General features: G+C 39.3%; 1 non-coding gene across 1 annotated transcript; it reads right to left on the bottom strand.

Annotated features, from left to right (window-relative positions):
- Positions 1–242: 242 nt before the first annotated feature.
- Positions 243–350, bottom strand: LOC124529449 (U6 spliceosomal RNA). The gene has a single exon (XR_006966346.1). It is a non-coding gene; the product is annotated as a U6 spliceosomal RNA (small nuclear RNA).
- Between the last annotated feature and the right edge of the window lie 14,356 nt (positions 351–14,706).

The raw sequence follows: 14,706 nt of genomic DNA, 5'->3' as shown, positions 1-14,706 counted from the left end.
AAATCTACAAGGGACAGAGGAAATGAGGAAGTCCTTTCTTTTTAAAAATCTTTCATCTAATGGAGTGATACCTACATGAGGTTTTATTGAAGACTATTTTTTTTTATTATACAATAAAAAAGTATTTATGGGCCAACTGAAAAGTAGTTCAAGTAGGAGATGCAGCAAATACAGCAAAGAAAGAGACAACTGATAGAGCCCAGTTCTAGCCAGCTGAGACCAAGGGACAACAACATTTTTTGAAAAATATGGAGTGTTTAACAAATCTGTGTGTCATCCTTGCACAGGGGCCATGCTATTCTTCTTTGTATTGTCCCAATTTTAGTATATGTGGTGCTTATTTTAATCGCACTTAGGTATGTGATTTTAAAGACTTGCTAGTCTTGACGTGAATGCTCCCTAAGTTCCTGGAGCTCAAAAGTTTAAAATTAATTTCATCAATTGATTCTACCCATCCCCAAACATATTTCTGTTCCTATATTCTCTCTCCTAATTACATAGTCTCCCAAATTAAAGTCTGGAAATTATTTTGTATTTCTTTTGTTACCCCCCATCTATTGTTCTCACCTTTCTTACCACCTCCTATCCAATCACACACAAAGTCCTATTGATTCTTCTCTTAAGTTTGTCTGGAGTTTATCTTGTATTTTATTTTATTTATTTAAAAAAATTTTTTTAACATTTATTCATTTTTCAGAGACAGAGAGAGACAGAGCAGAGCAGAGGAGGGACAGAGAGAGAGACACACAGATTCCGAAGCAGGCTCCAGGCCGTGAGCTGTCAGCACAGAACCTGCTGCAAGGTTTGAACCCACGAACCGTGAGATCATGACCTAAGCTGAAGTCAGATGCTTAACTGACTGAGCTATCTAGGAAGAAGCCCTCTTTCTTTCTTTCTTTCTTTCTTTCTTTCTTTCTTTCTTTCTTAAGTCTATCTTGTATTTTAATCACAGTTCTCTATTTTGTGGAATCCACTGAACTGGAGGCTCTTTGAGGATGAGACTTGTTCTTTATGTTTTTCCTCATTTCAGCTCCTAAAAGTATATATGAAACATATTATAAATATTTGGTAAGTTTTGTAGAGATGAGCTAAGTGTTCTCCCAGTTTCCCATCCTGCACCCTTGTTTCTTCCACTCCAGTCACACCATACAACCTACTCTTCCTCCAATACCCTGTATTATTACTTATCCTTGTTTTACTTCTGCCTGGGATGCTCTTCACACAATGTATTGTCCACCTGGAAAGTGGACCATATTTCTGAAAAGTTAGTGGAGGAATTAATGCCTCTGTGAAATTGCCCTTTATTACTCTACTTTTGTGCAGACCTTGCTGCAGAATATCAAATACATTTCTTTTTCTATCTGGCACATGACAAAATCTTTCTCAGCTTCACTTGTTTGACACAGCCATAGAACGTGGGCGGGAAAATTGTGTACACGTAAGCTTAGCCCGTAATTGCTTTCCTGTTGTCATCCTCCATGCTGTTTTTCACTTTCAGGTGGTTGGTTTAAAGATCCCCTCAAGTGGATCTTGGGAGCTATTATAAGAAGGGAGCCCAGGCCCCCAAGTCATTGGTTGGTGAACTGTCCAACGAGCAACTCCTGCATAGGACAACTGTGAGAATGAAAAATAAACTTTTATTGTGTTAAACCACAGAGATTTGGGAATTTATCCATTATAGCCACTGTGGAGGCACCATTTGCCACCCCAAAATATGTCTCTTTGGTATAAGGATTATTTTAGGCTGATTAATTTTTAAGAAACTGCAAACATAGGAGCTCTAAAAACCAAACAGAAGTTACCTTTTTTAAAGAGACGTGTACATGTATAAGGAAAATCTTTATTTGTAAGGGTGTCTCCCTTGCTGTACCAGGAAGAGAAGGATGACTCAATCTTTAGAAACTATTATCAGTGGAGAAGGCAATGACTTAGGTCTGAATAACCTTACCCTTGTTTCCAGTGCATGTCCAGATAATCTCTCATAACTGACTGTCCACCCCCAATATCTCGTTTTGTCTTTATCTGAAGATGGTTTTAAGGTGATGGCTTTGGCAATTTCAGAGAGTTACTCAGTTTTTCTGGGTCTTTCCCATGTATACACATTACTAAACATTTGTTTGGTTTTCTTCTGTTAATGTAATATCAGTGTAATTCGTAGACTAGCCAAGAAAGCTAGAAAGGAAGACAAAAAATCTTCTGCCCCTGAAGTTTTGGCAACCTGGATGGGATTTCTCACTGGCTGGACACTGCTGGCTCTGGGGCTGCTGCAGATCTTGGGACCTTTGACAAAAAGCTGGCAGAAGGTAAGGTTAATACCGTATCAGTCTCCAGGATCTCTGCTTGCAGGATTCAGGGGAAGTGAGAATACATTTTTCTTTTCTAACTTAAGATAAGCTGGAGAAAATATTTGCAGAATTCATTCCTTGGGTATAGCAACACTGGTAAAGATCTGGTGATAAGTATTCCTGTTTTCTAGTCTTTCTTTGTCTTCCCAGAGATGGTCACTGTTTTCTATTTTCTATTTTCTGACCAGTGAGAATGTTCTCCCTGGTCTTTGCCAGTTGGAGGATGCCTATTTGTCTGACAGGGAGCTGAATAGGCTATGGATCCAAACTTAGGAAGTAAAAAAAGTGGGGGAAAGGGGGAACGTGATTCCCTTTGTTTGGAAAAGTCCTTTAAAACTCGGCCCCTTATAATTAGTGCTTGTGCTTTCAAGGCTGACTCTGGAAGTGACCTGTCTGGATCTTGTGAGGCCTGCACCTCTTGCATTCTCCTTGAGGATGCTTCTTGCATCCATGATTAACCCATAAAAAGGCTTATTGGTTTGAGTCCCTATTAAGATTAGTAGATCCTCATCATCAATGGCCAGATGATGGAACATTTGGAGAAACTTCTATATTGAAAAAACCTCTTTAGAGTGCTCTCATCCTAAATAAATATCTTATTGGTACTTATGGAAAGGCCAAATAAAAAAAGATATAATTATAATGTCTAACCTTAGGGACTCTCTTAACAAGATGAAAGAACAGAAATTAGACAATTTTCGAACAAAAATTAACATTCATATCCAATGTAAATTGCCCTTCTCAAAATTTGGCTCTGATGCAGGCAGGCCAGGTCCAAGGACCCAGAGGGGTCCTGCAGGACCATCCAAAAGGGTCCTTGGCTATGCCCAGGAGAGAAATTAAACATAAGCCAGTAGGAAGTGAGAGCAGAGTTTATTGCAGAGATAGAGCAGATACAGATAGAGCATCTGGATGATTCAGAAAGGAGAAGAAGAGGGGCGCCTGGGTGGCTCAGTCGGTTTAGCATCCGACTTCGGCTCAGGTCACGATCTCACAGTCCGTGAGTTCAAGCCCCACGTCGGGCTCTGGGCTGATGGCTCAGAGCCTGGAGCCTGCTTCCGATTCTGTGTCTCCTTCTCTCTCTGCCCCTCCCCCATTCATGCTCTGTCTCTCTCTGTCTCAAAAATAAATAAAAACGTTAAAAAAAAATTAAAAAAAATAAAACTTAAGGAAGCTTTAAAAAAAAAAAAGAAAGGAGAAGAAGAATGAGTCTCATCTTTGCTTGGGATCCAGGTTTTTACTGAGGACAACAGTCTGATGTACGTGTCCTGTCAGGCATCCAGGAACCGGTCAAATAAGGACAAATGCTCAGGTGTCCTCCACAAGTTGCTTATGCCCTGGAGCTAGAGGTCTTGGTGAGTCAGTGGTCTTGGAAAATAAACATTTGGACCTGGCCTGGTCACTCCTTAGATGTTATCTATTGTGCTGGAAGACTCCAAAGAAATCATTAACTTGACCTTTACAAAGAGGACATATATTAAAGCACGTGTAAGGTTGAGATGCAAGTCCTAGCAAGAATAGAAGCAGGAAAAGAGCAAAGAAAACATACACACACACACAAACACACACACACTTATTTTTTCATGGGTTCCCTTTGGTTTCCTTGTCTTAGTTCCATCTGTCTATTTTAACTTTTCTTCCCCTAAAAGATTTACAGAGAGCACTCCAACCTTATCTCCAGTTCCAAGGATACAGGTTATTCATGTAAGTACTAAGACCAGGAAGTGAATTTAGCAGAAGCTCCTGAGACTGGTGACCGAGTTTGCTTTGCTGTCTCTTCCAATCCCTCCTACTTTCTGGGGCTCTGTAACCAGCCTCTGCCTGCTTCAGGCCTTGCAATGCAATGTCCTTTGTGGGAGTATGCTGGATCTCCATCACAAAGAATTCATGTCTCCCAATATCAATAGATCTAAATTATATAGCCTTTCAGGTAGAAATCTCCTTGATACAAAAATAAATAAATTTAGTTGGAAAGATGGGCCAGTTCCTTGATATTCTGGCTGTAATCTGGTGGTTTGGGGAATGGGCAATGACTATTTTGTCTTGCAGGGTCTACAAAAACCAGAAATGTGCCTCACTGATCTTTACCAATTCCAAACCTCCCTCCATCATATTAAAATGCTTGTAGATATTGTAAAATATCAGATTGGAAACAGAATTGTCTTCCACTTAAGGAAGGGGAAAATTGAAATAGACCTGACTCATGGCTAAAATTTTAAGGCCATAACTGTGGAGGGTCTCTATGTCGGTCTGAATGGTTATATGTCTCTCTCTCTAGTGTATATATAGTGTGTGTATATATTAGATATATACATATATACACATACATATATATGTGTGTGTGGGGTATATATATATATATATATATATATATATATATATATATACATATATATATATATGATGTGTTATATTTTTCTACCTCCAGATTGTGTTGTCAAAGTGATTTGTAAAGAGCTCTATTTAATTGGCTTAGAATTAAGTACTTATCAATTAAGTATTCCTAAAGTTCACAGTAATATAACAAACTGATCCAAATGCTTTTCAGATTTATGTGATCTGGAAATATATTTGGTATTAGAGTTAGTTTATGTTGATTGGTTTAATTAAATTAGACATGTCTTTAGAGTTATTCTACCTGGGTTTACTAGTCAAATAAGTTTATATTATATCTGTGTTACAAAATTTGTCAGGAAGAAACATAGCTTGGGATGATGGCAGACTTTGTCTAATGTCTCATGAAGTTTTCATGGGAAGTCTCAATGTAATTTTTGGGAGCAAGTGAGTTAGATACTTTGTGGGATAAGAGTTTAGGGAAACTTGCTAGCAGTATTTATATTGTGTAGTATGTGTACGTAAAAGTAACTTTTGTTAACCTTAAAAATTAAATTTCTCGTTATTTTACTAGGAAAAGATGGGTTTAGTCAAGAATAGCAGAGAATTGATATCTGGAGCAAGCTGTGGCAAAACGTAGGCAAGTTTGTCCCCAAAAAGGAAGGAATGATTTTTTAGAGGCAAGTGGAAATTTGGAAAGGTTGTTATCAATACAATTGGAGGAAATTGGGATCTGGAGGTATACTAGCTTTTCATTGGCTGAGTTGTGACCTTCTCTCATTGGCTGGACTGTTGCTGGGGGGGATGAGGAAAATTTTTCTTCCTCCTGCTGGGATAGTAAAATATATCTAAAATAGCATCCACGCGCAAGGTCTGTCCCTTCTGGTTGGATTTGCAATTGAGGATAAGTGTTGAAACATGACAGCTCCCTCTGCTGAACTTCCAGACTCAATTTTAGTGAGGTTACACCTAATTAATTTTCACATTTTTTCCTTTTGATTGAGATCTTTTTTTTGAAAGCATTGGTGACCAGTAGTCAGGTTCTTTATATTAGTGGTTTTGTGCCTCAGTGCAAGGAAGAACCTTTGCTAGTTGTCATGTCCTGTGTCAGAGGGAAAGTGCTTAGCAGTTGGAAAATTCTTCAGGCCACATTTGAGTAACAAGGAAGGTTAGATAGGGAGAACCCTCAGGTACTTCTCATCTAAAGTTTCTTTCTCAAGGTCATAAGTATTGGGGATCATCTTGAAGCATTGAGCTAACAGCACCCTACTGGGTACATGTTTTAAAAAACCAACAAACAACAAAATCTATGACTTAAAATAAATTTGCCAAACAGAAGAAGTAACATAACAATTCAAAATTATAGATGGTTCTAAACCAGTACTGTAGGTCTGAAAATAGCCAACTGAGATATTTATGGGCACTTATTCTGTCATAGGGGAGGAAAGTTCTCCCCAAATGGTCAACCTGGAGTCAGGTATGCCTCCTGAAGTCTTTGCTTAAAGCAACCAAGAAAGCATGATAATGAACAGTGCAAGAGCACACTGGAAGAATTAACTGAGTGCATTTGGGAAGCTACAGTGTAGGTATAAACATGAAACAATAGCTGATGTGCATTGTAAAAGAGCAAAACTTCAAAGATGTTTTAAAACAGTATTGTTATTTCATAAGAACAATTTGGAAAAAATGTGCTATTGATAATACAAACTGTAAGGTTGCAAAATCAGAGGCCATAAATTTGGATGAGAATCCAAAGTCAGGGGCATCTGGGTGGCTCAGTAAGTTAAGCATCAAACTCTTGATTTTGGCTCAGGTCATGATCACTGTCATGAGACTGGGCTCCATACTGAGCATGGAGCTTGCTTAAGATTCTCTCTCTCTCTCTCTCTCTCTCTCTCTCTCTCTGCTCCTCCCCTGTGCTGTGTGTATGTGTGTGTGTGTGTGTGTGTGTGTGTGCATGCAAGTGCTCTCTCTCTCTAAAAAAAAAAAAAAGAAAGAAAAGAATCCAAAGGCAGTTAATAGTTCAGACGAAAGGAGACTTTTGTGAATTCAGAACCTTCTAACCTTTCAGAAAAAGCAAATGAAAAATTAACTTGTTTGATAATTAACTTGTTTTGATATCATGAGCAAGCCATTTCCAAAAGTCCATAATTAAAAAAAACAAAAAAAAAAACAAAAAAGGTTTCTTCAGGTGCCTGGCTGGCTCAGTTGGTATAATATGCAAATCTTCATCTTGTGATCGTGAGTTCAAGCCCCATGTTGGGCACAGAACTTATTTTAAGGAAAAAAAAAAAGAAAAGAAAAGAAAAGAGGTTCCCCCTTTTGCAAGGGCTTGGGAGATACAAACAAGGGCCTTGTCTTTCCATGAGAGAGACAGCAGAAGCAACAGTGAGAAAAAGGACTGGTATGACTGTCTTGGGAAAACTGTCTCATCAGGTATTGTCTGCTTCAATTCCAGGAAATCTTCACTTTCAGGTCACCAGTGGTGTGCAGTTTCCTTCAGGGTTTGGTGCTTTCTTTACATGTGTCACGTGAATCCAGAATCTATCCTTTGGAGTTTGGTAGCACAAAGTTTGGTTAATAGCACCTAGTAAGGGCCTTTCCAGTGACATTGAAGAATCGTTCTGGAGATTTTTTTTCAAGAGACAAAATTTCTAGGTTGCAAGTTGTGATGCTTGTCATCATCTCCCAAGGGTACATTGTAAAAAGATTTCTAAAGCATGGTTATTTATTATTTTTAAAAGTTTATTTATTTTTAAGTTTATTTATTTTGAGGGAGAGAGAAAGACAGAGAGCACATACATGAGAGGGGAGGGGCAGAGAGAGAGAGAGGGAGAGGGAGAATCCCAAGTAGGCTCCACATTGTCAGCACAGAGCCCTGAGGTCATGAGATCATGACCCTGAGATCATGACCTGAGCTGAAATCAAGAGTCAGATGCTTAACCAACTGAGCCAGCCTGGCACTCCTCAAGGGTGGTTATTTTTAATAGAATCAATTAGGTCTTCATGCTATTGAAGTATATATCCTTTTATCAACTATGGATAAAAGGAGGCAGGGGCCATGTATATTGGATGTCCTGTGACTGTCTCAAAGGCTGAGAGTCTGCGTTCCAAATGGGGTAGATTTGAGATTTAGAGGACAAACAGCAATGCTTTAGTCCAAGGTTTTTGGAGAGTTTCTGCAATTTTTGCAAATTGAGTCTTAATAATACCGTTGGTGCATTTGACTACCTCTGAGGATAGAGGATGGTATGTACAATGTAAGTGTTGTAAAAGTAGCACAGACTTGTTGACCTGACCAGTAAATAGGTTCCCTGATCACTATGTTGTTTGAGAAGGGTTACCCAGGTAGGGATAATCCTTTCTAATGGAATTTTAGCCACAAAAGAGGTATTGGACTGTCTAAAAGGAAAATCCTTAGTCCAGGGAGAAAACATACAAACCATAACGAAAACATATTTATATCCATGAGATTGGGGGAGCTGCATGAAATCCATATGCCAAAACTTAAATGGTCCATTGGGCAATTTAAAATACCCAGAGGTGGTATGGACAGGTTTCCCAGGATTGTACTTTGGACAGGTGAAACAAGCAAGAGTAGGCACTTTTTGTAGCCTTATTAACTTTTCCAACCAACATTGATTCATGAGTATTATAATTTTGTCAGCAGACCAATGGTTTAATGCATGTATGGTTGTAAGTGTTGGGAATTTAAGGATTTCTGGAAGGGCCAGATCATTATTTGGATTGTTCTTTATTTTTAGTGAACTGACAATTATTAGATTTCCAATATTATTTCTCCTTACTGGGGCCAATTGTTGGGCATCTGCGGTCAATTTGTCCAAATTGTCATTTAGGAGAACATCCTCTTGTACCATGACAAAGACCTGGCTATTGATTTCCATGAAAGCAGCATTTTTAGTGGAAATATCAGTGAGTTGGATTACTCTGGGTCTAGGGATTGAGTCTGGAACACCCATGAAACTTAATAATAGCTACAGCCACTGGCAAATGCATGGCATCTAATAAATTTTGGACATGACAGCCATTTTTAATCTTATTCCCATTGGAGATAAGGAAATCTCATTTCCATAACGTTCCAAAATCATGAGCTATCCCAAAGGCATCCACACTCTCAGTAGTGCAAGCCTGGCTAAGGGCATATAACCCAGCCTGCTGGGCTGAAGTAGTCAAGGGGAAAGGTGTGGCCTCAGTGACTTCAAAGGGAGTTGTAATAGCATACACAGCATGATGTTTACCACTTTTAACTTTTAAATAAGAATTGTCACTAAACCATGAAAAATCTGCACTGGTTAGAAAATTTTCTATAAATTATCACGGGGAGTCAGAAGGTAATCTGTCAGTGTTAAGCAGTTATGAGGGGTTTCGTCCAGGTCCAAATGCACCCCTATTCTGGGATCAGATGTTCTAAGTATCTAATCTGAGTTTGAACAAACTGGGATTTTTTTTTGTTTTTGAGACTTTATTTCCCTTTAAGGCCAAAAGTTTTAACAGGTGGATGTTGCCTCCTGTGAATAGGTTTGAGAAGAAGAACAGAGAAGCAAATCACCTATGTATTACAACAAGGTAGATGCTGCAGAAGGCTCTATATTCTCCAAATCAGCTTCTATGTTTTGTGAAAAATAAGGACTCTCTGGAACCCGGGGACATTACTGTCCAGGAGGTGTATTACTGTCTTCCCAAGTGAAAACAAAATGATGCCGACTGTCTTTATCAACTGGAATACTAAAAATGTATGGCAGAGATCAATTACAGTGAAAAATTTTGCTTTCAGTGGGGATGGATGTTAGTAGCACATGGGGGGTTAGGAACAAGAGAATGCCAAAGGATAACAGTATTGTTCATTGCTCAGAGGTTGTGGGCAAACCTCCATCCTCAGACATTGGATTTTCTCACAGGTAAAATAAGAGTATTACAGGGACTAATGAAGGGGATAATGAGGCCCTGAGCCTTGTAATCTTCTGTTATAGGCTTGATGCCCTGAAGGGCTTCTTTACCATAGGGCCTTGATTAATTATGGGGAGAGGTTTGAAGGGATCTATTTGAATCTTTATTTTAATTTTTTTTTTTCAACGTTTATTTATTTTTGGGACAGAGAGAGACAGAGCATGAACGGGGGAGGGGCAGAGAAAGAGGGAGACACAGAATCGGAAACAGGCTCCAGGCTCCAAGCCATCAGCCCAGAGCCTGACGCGGGGCTCGAACTCACGGACCGCGAGATCGTGACCTGGCTGAAGTCAGACGCTTAACCGACTGCGCCACCCAGGCGCCCCGGGATCTATTTGAATCTTGATGGGAGTCGCACTGTGGATTCTACTGATACCAGTTGAAGATTTTGCCTATAAAGAGAGTGGTAGCTGATCCAATAGGAACAAATGCTCAGTGTCCCCAGACTCAGCTATAGTGCCATCAGGGACGGAGCATAGAAAAGAGGCTGGGAGTCATTTCGTCCTCCTGGTTGGTTATTTTGATTACTACTGTCAGCTTCTAGAATTATTTCTCCCTTCGGATTCTAGAATTATTCTCCCTTTTGGGAGAAATTCTGGCATGATAGTTTTCTATGGAATCTCAGCTCAATAAATTAATCGGAATGGAAGAATTAAGAGGGAAAACGATGAGCATCTCTCAAAAAACTGAAACAAAAGGGAAGAGGTTCAGAGACAGGAACCTGTTGAGGTTTGTTAAAGACCCCCTGAACTGTTTTAGTGCCCTGAGGCAGGAGCTACTTTATAGCAGTGGAGTTGTGTACTGAGAGCATAGCTCTGGTTTCACTACATAGATTCATTCCCAATCTGGAGAATGGTTTCTCAAGCTGATTAAGGGAAAAGACTGGGAAGAACCTATGTAGTTCTTCAGAACCCTCTTCCTGGAATTGGGAGGACATTGGAAAGGCTGGCTAGAGGGCTGAAGACACCAGAGTGCTTAAATTTGTAACAATATTTTTCTAGTGCCCTGACCCTTTGCAATAGTAGCAAAAACTAGAAGGTTTTTTGTTTTGTTTAGGGAACTTCATTTGCCAGAATTGAAAATTGAGAATTTTAGTGGTCTTTCTTTTAGGCAACTCATTTAGGATGTGAGCAAGCTAGTTTGCCTTATTAACTAAATTTGGAGCAGGCAATTTCCCATTCCATCCTGGTCCTTTTAACTAAAAGAGAAAGATCTCAGTTAAGGTCATTAATAAATATAGAGTTAAATGCTACCTGGATGGATCCAACATTTAAAGGAGAATCAGTGGGTCACCTGGGTGGTTCAATTGGTTGAGCATCCAACTTTTGTTCAGGTCATGATCTCTTGGTCGAAGCCTCACCTCAGGCTCGCTACTGTCAGCACAGAGCCCACTTCAGGTCCTCCATCCCCCTCTCTCTTTGCCCCTCCCCTGTTCATGCTCTCTATCAAACATTAACAAATGTTTTTAAAACATTAAAAAAATAAAGGAGGATCATAACATTTTTTAAAGTTTATTTATTTATTGGGGCACCTGGGTGGCTCAGTTCGTTGGTCCAACTTTGGCTCAGGTCATGATCTTGCAGTTTATGAGTTCAAACTCCACGTGGGGCTCTGTGCGGACAGCTGGGAGCCTGGAGCCTGCTTCGGATTCTGTGTTTCCCTCTCTCTGCCCCTCCCCTGCTCACTCTCTGTGTCTTTCTCTCTCAAAAAGAAATAAACATTAATTTTTTTTTTAAAGGCAGTTTCAATAGGCTCAGGAGAGGAGTGAATGGGGAGAGATTCAAAGGAAAAAGTAAGTTCAGCAGACAGAATAGAGCAAAATGGCATTGGAGGTGGGGCCTGAGCACAAGATGGCCACCATGTGTCTACAGACAAAAAAGATGGAAAGGGGGGAAAAGATGCCTCAGAAGCCATTTTCCTCTTTCAATTGTTTGCCTCAGTCAATTTAGAAATAGTATTTTGCAAAAAGGCAAACTTAGAATCCTAAAAATATCTGGAAGTCTTGAGGTACCACTTAAAATAGGAATCCTGTTAGGTTTTTTTTTTTTTTCTTTTCCTTTTCTATTATTTTTTTTTAAGTTTTTTTTTTTTTTAATGTTTATTTATTTTTGACAGAGAGAGAGACAGAGCATGAGCGGGGGAGGGGCAGAGAGCAAGGGAGACACAGAATCCGAAGCAGGCTCCAGGCTCTGAGCTGTCAGCACAGAGCCTGATGCGGGGCTCAAACGCATGAACTGTGAGATCATGACCTGAGCAGAAGTTGGACGCTTAATCGACTGCGCCACCCAGGCACCCCCCTTTTCTATTCTTTTAAGGAACCATGGCTTTCTAACTTAATTTTGAGCAAAAGAAGTGTGGGGAGATCAAAAATTCATCATAATAGCCATTGAAGTTTCAAATTACTTTTGGTTAAGTAAGTCCACTTAGTTATACGTGTGCATGCAGGGAGAACATAGTTTTTAAACATAAAACTGGTCAGAGTCAGAGTAAGGGTGTATGGGAGTGGAGGTTGGGGGGGGGAGAACAATCAAGGCATTATGATGACTGGGATCCCATTTTTTAGAGGTTTTCAGAAACAACCTGATTCCAAAAGGAATTAGACCAAAGACCAGCACAGCTCCAGTAAGGGGCAGTCCAATCCCATTCCAAGCAGGATTTGGACTGAAGGCCAGCTCACTTCCACCTGGAATAGTCCAATCCCAAAAAGGACTCAGACCACAAGCTAGCACAGTTCCACAGTTCCATCAGGAATATTGTGAGTCCAAAAAAGAGTTGTACTGAAAGCCAAATGAGTAATCTTAGAGATAAAAACAAAACCAAGGCCTTAAAACAGATACCAAACAAAGCCTGGAGAGCTCAAACTCAAAGCGTGGAGCTCAAAATCTGGAAAAAAGTTTATCTCAAACCCCGTCATCGGCAAGAAAGCAGTAAGGCCAGCTGGCCCTATGGGTACCGTAACCTGTTTGCTCACCAGCCTCAGAGCTGTTGGGGGTCTTTTCTGGATCCCCTTATGGGCCACTAAGTAATAGCTAATGTTAAAAACCAAACTGCCAGTTATTTCACTAGCAAAAGATGGGTTTATTCAGGAATAGCAGAGAATTGCAATCCAGACAAGTAAGCTGTGGTAAAACCATAGGCAAGTCTGCTAAAAAAACAAACAAACAAACAAATGGATGATTTTACATAGAGGAAAGCAGGAAGTTGGGAAGGGGGTTATCAACTAAATGTTCATTGGAGTAAACTGGGAACTGAAGGTATGGTGGCTTTTCATTAGCTGAATTGTGACCATCTTTCAGTGGCTGGGCTCTTGCTGGGATGCTGAAAGCCTTTCTTCCTCCTTCTGGGATACTAAAATAGTATCTAAAGTAGCATCCATGTATGGGGCACCTGCGTGGCTCAGTGGGTTAAGTGTCCAACTTGATTTTTGGCTCAGGTCATGATCTCATGGTTTGTGAGGTTGAGCCCCATGTGGGGCACTGACAGCACAGGGCCTTCTTAGGATCAATCTCTCTGCCCCTTGCCCTGCTCATACTCTCTCTCTCTCTCAAAATAAATAAATAATTTAAAAAAAGAAAAGTAGGATCCATGTACAAGGTCCCTCTCTCCCAGCTGGATCTGTAATTGAAGATGAGTGGTAAGTCATGGTAGCTCCCACTGCCAAACCTCCTGACTCAATTTTACGGAGGTTTCTCTTCATTAATTTTCACACTTCCAAATCTTTTTGATGACTTGAAACTTTAGAATTTTGCTCAGTTAAGTTAAATAATAGAAATTCATTGAATATCTAGACCATTTCCAAATAAAATAAAATAGTGAAACGCTAATTACTAAACAAACGTTTATCTACTTTTGGCCTAATTAAAGAGAAACTAAAGTTAAACATGCTTTGTGCTTTGTTGGAAGATTATACTACGAAGTAGCACATGCTTCTAGAAATTATAAAATGTATTCATAAATTTGCTAATGTAGAGAATAACGGTATAACAGCTTACAGTTGCTTACTTCTTAGTTTTTACTAGAGATTAAGATTTCTAAGCGTTAAAAATGTTAATTAATATATGTAACTAAGGGTATCTGGGTGGCTTGGTTGGGCATCTGACTTTGGCTCAGGTCATGATCTCACGGTTAGTGAGCGTGAACACTGCATCAGGTTCTGTGCTGACAACTCAGAGCCTGGAACCTGCTTCTGATTCTGTGTCTCCCTCTCTCTCCTCCCCTCCCCTGGTCGCACTCTGTCTCTCTCTCTCAAAAATAAATAAACATTAAAAAAAGTTAAAAAAATATATATGTAACTAAAATTACCAGACATAATAAGGGAAACATCTTCATATACAAGGAAATTAGGATATGTGTTTTTAGTAAAAGAATGTATGAGAAATAAAAATGCGTTTTTGTTGAAGGGGAAAAAAGTAAATTTGTCTAATGGTAAAACTGGTTATTTCAAAATGGGAAAGAAGAACAACAGAACAAAATCTGAAAGTTGTAGAAGGTTTGTGGAAAGTAATCCTTAGAAATAAATTTTATGCATGCTCAGGAGTGGCTAAGACTGGAATGAATTTAAGTGAGTAAAAGAACCTTAATATCAAGAGTGAACTGGTACAAAATTAGAATTTGGTTTTCTTTCTGTTAAACAACGGCAATGTCTTGTACTATTGGTCTGCTTTTGGTAAGAGATTGTAAAAGGTTGTTTTTTTTTTTGTTTGTTTATTTGTTTTAACTTTTAAAGTAATCTGCCTAAAAAGCAAAGATTTTGTGTTTTATCAAAATAATCCCCTAAACTTCATGTTATCTTTATCATCAGGGATTTAATTATGTAAGTAAACCTAATTCTCTTGATACTAAAAGAGCTAAGCTTTGCTCAGAATAATGTAACCTTGTATATTACAAAGACCTGTGAAGTCTTTGTCACTTTGGTTAAGTAGGTATTGTTTCACAGTGGCCTGTGATCCTATTATTCAAGTGTCCAGAACTTTGATTTTTTTTTTAATTTTTTTAATGTTTATTTATTTTTGACAGAGAGAGACAGAGCATGAGCGGGGGAGGGGCAGAGAGCGAGGGA

Source organism: Lynx rufus, unplaced genomic scaffold, assembly GCF_022079265.1.
Source record: "Lynx rufus isolate CCGP_SWC_20201006 ecotype Redwood Valley unplaced genomic scaffold, mLynRuf1.p SCAF_6, whole genome shotgun sequence".
In the NCBI taxonomy this organism is placed as follows: Eukaryota; Metazoa; Chordata; class Mammalia; order Carnivora; family Felidae; genus Lynx; species Lynx rufus.
The sequence above is the reverse complement of the archived record's forward strand: the minus strand, read 5'-3'. Positions and strand labels throughout refer to the sequence as shown.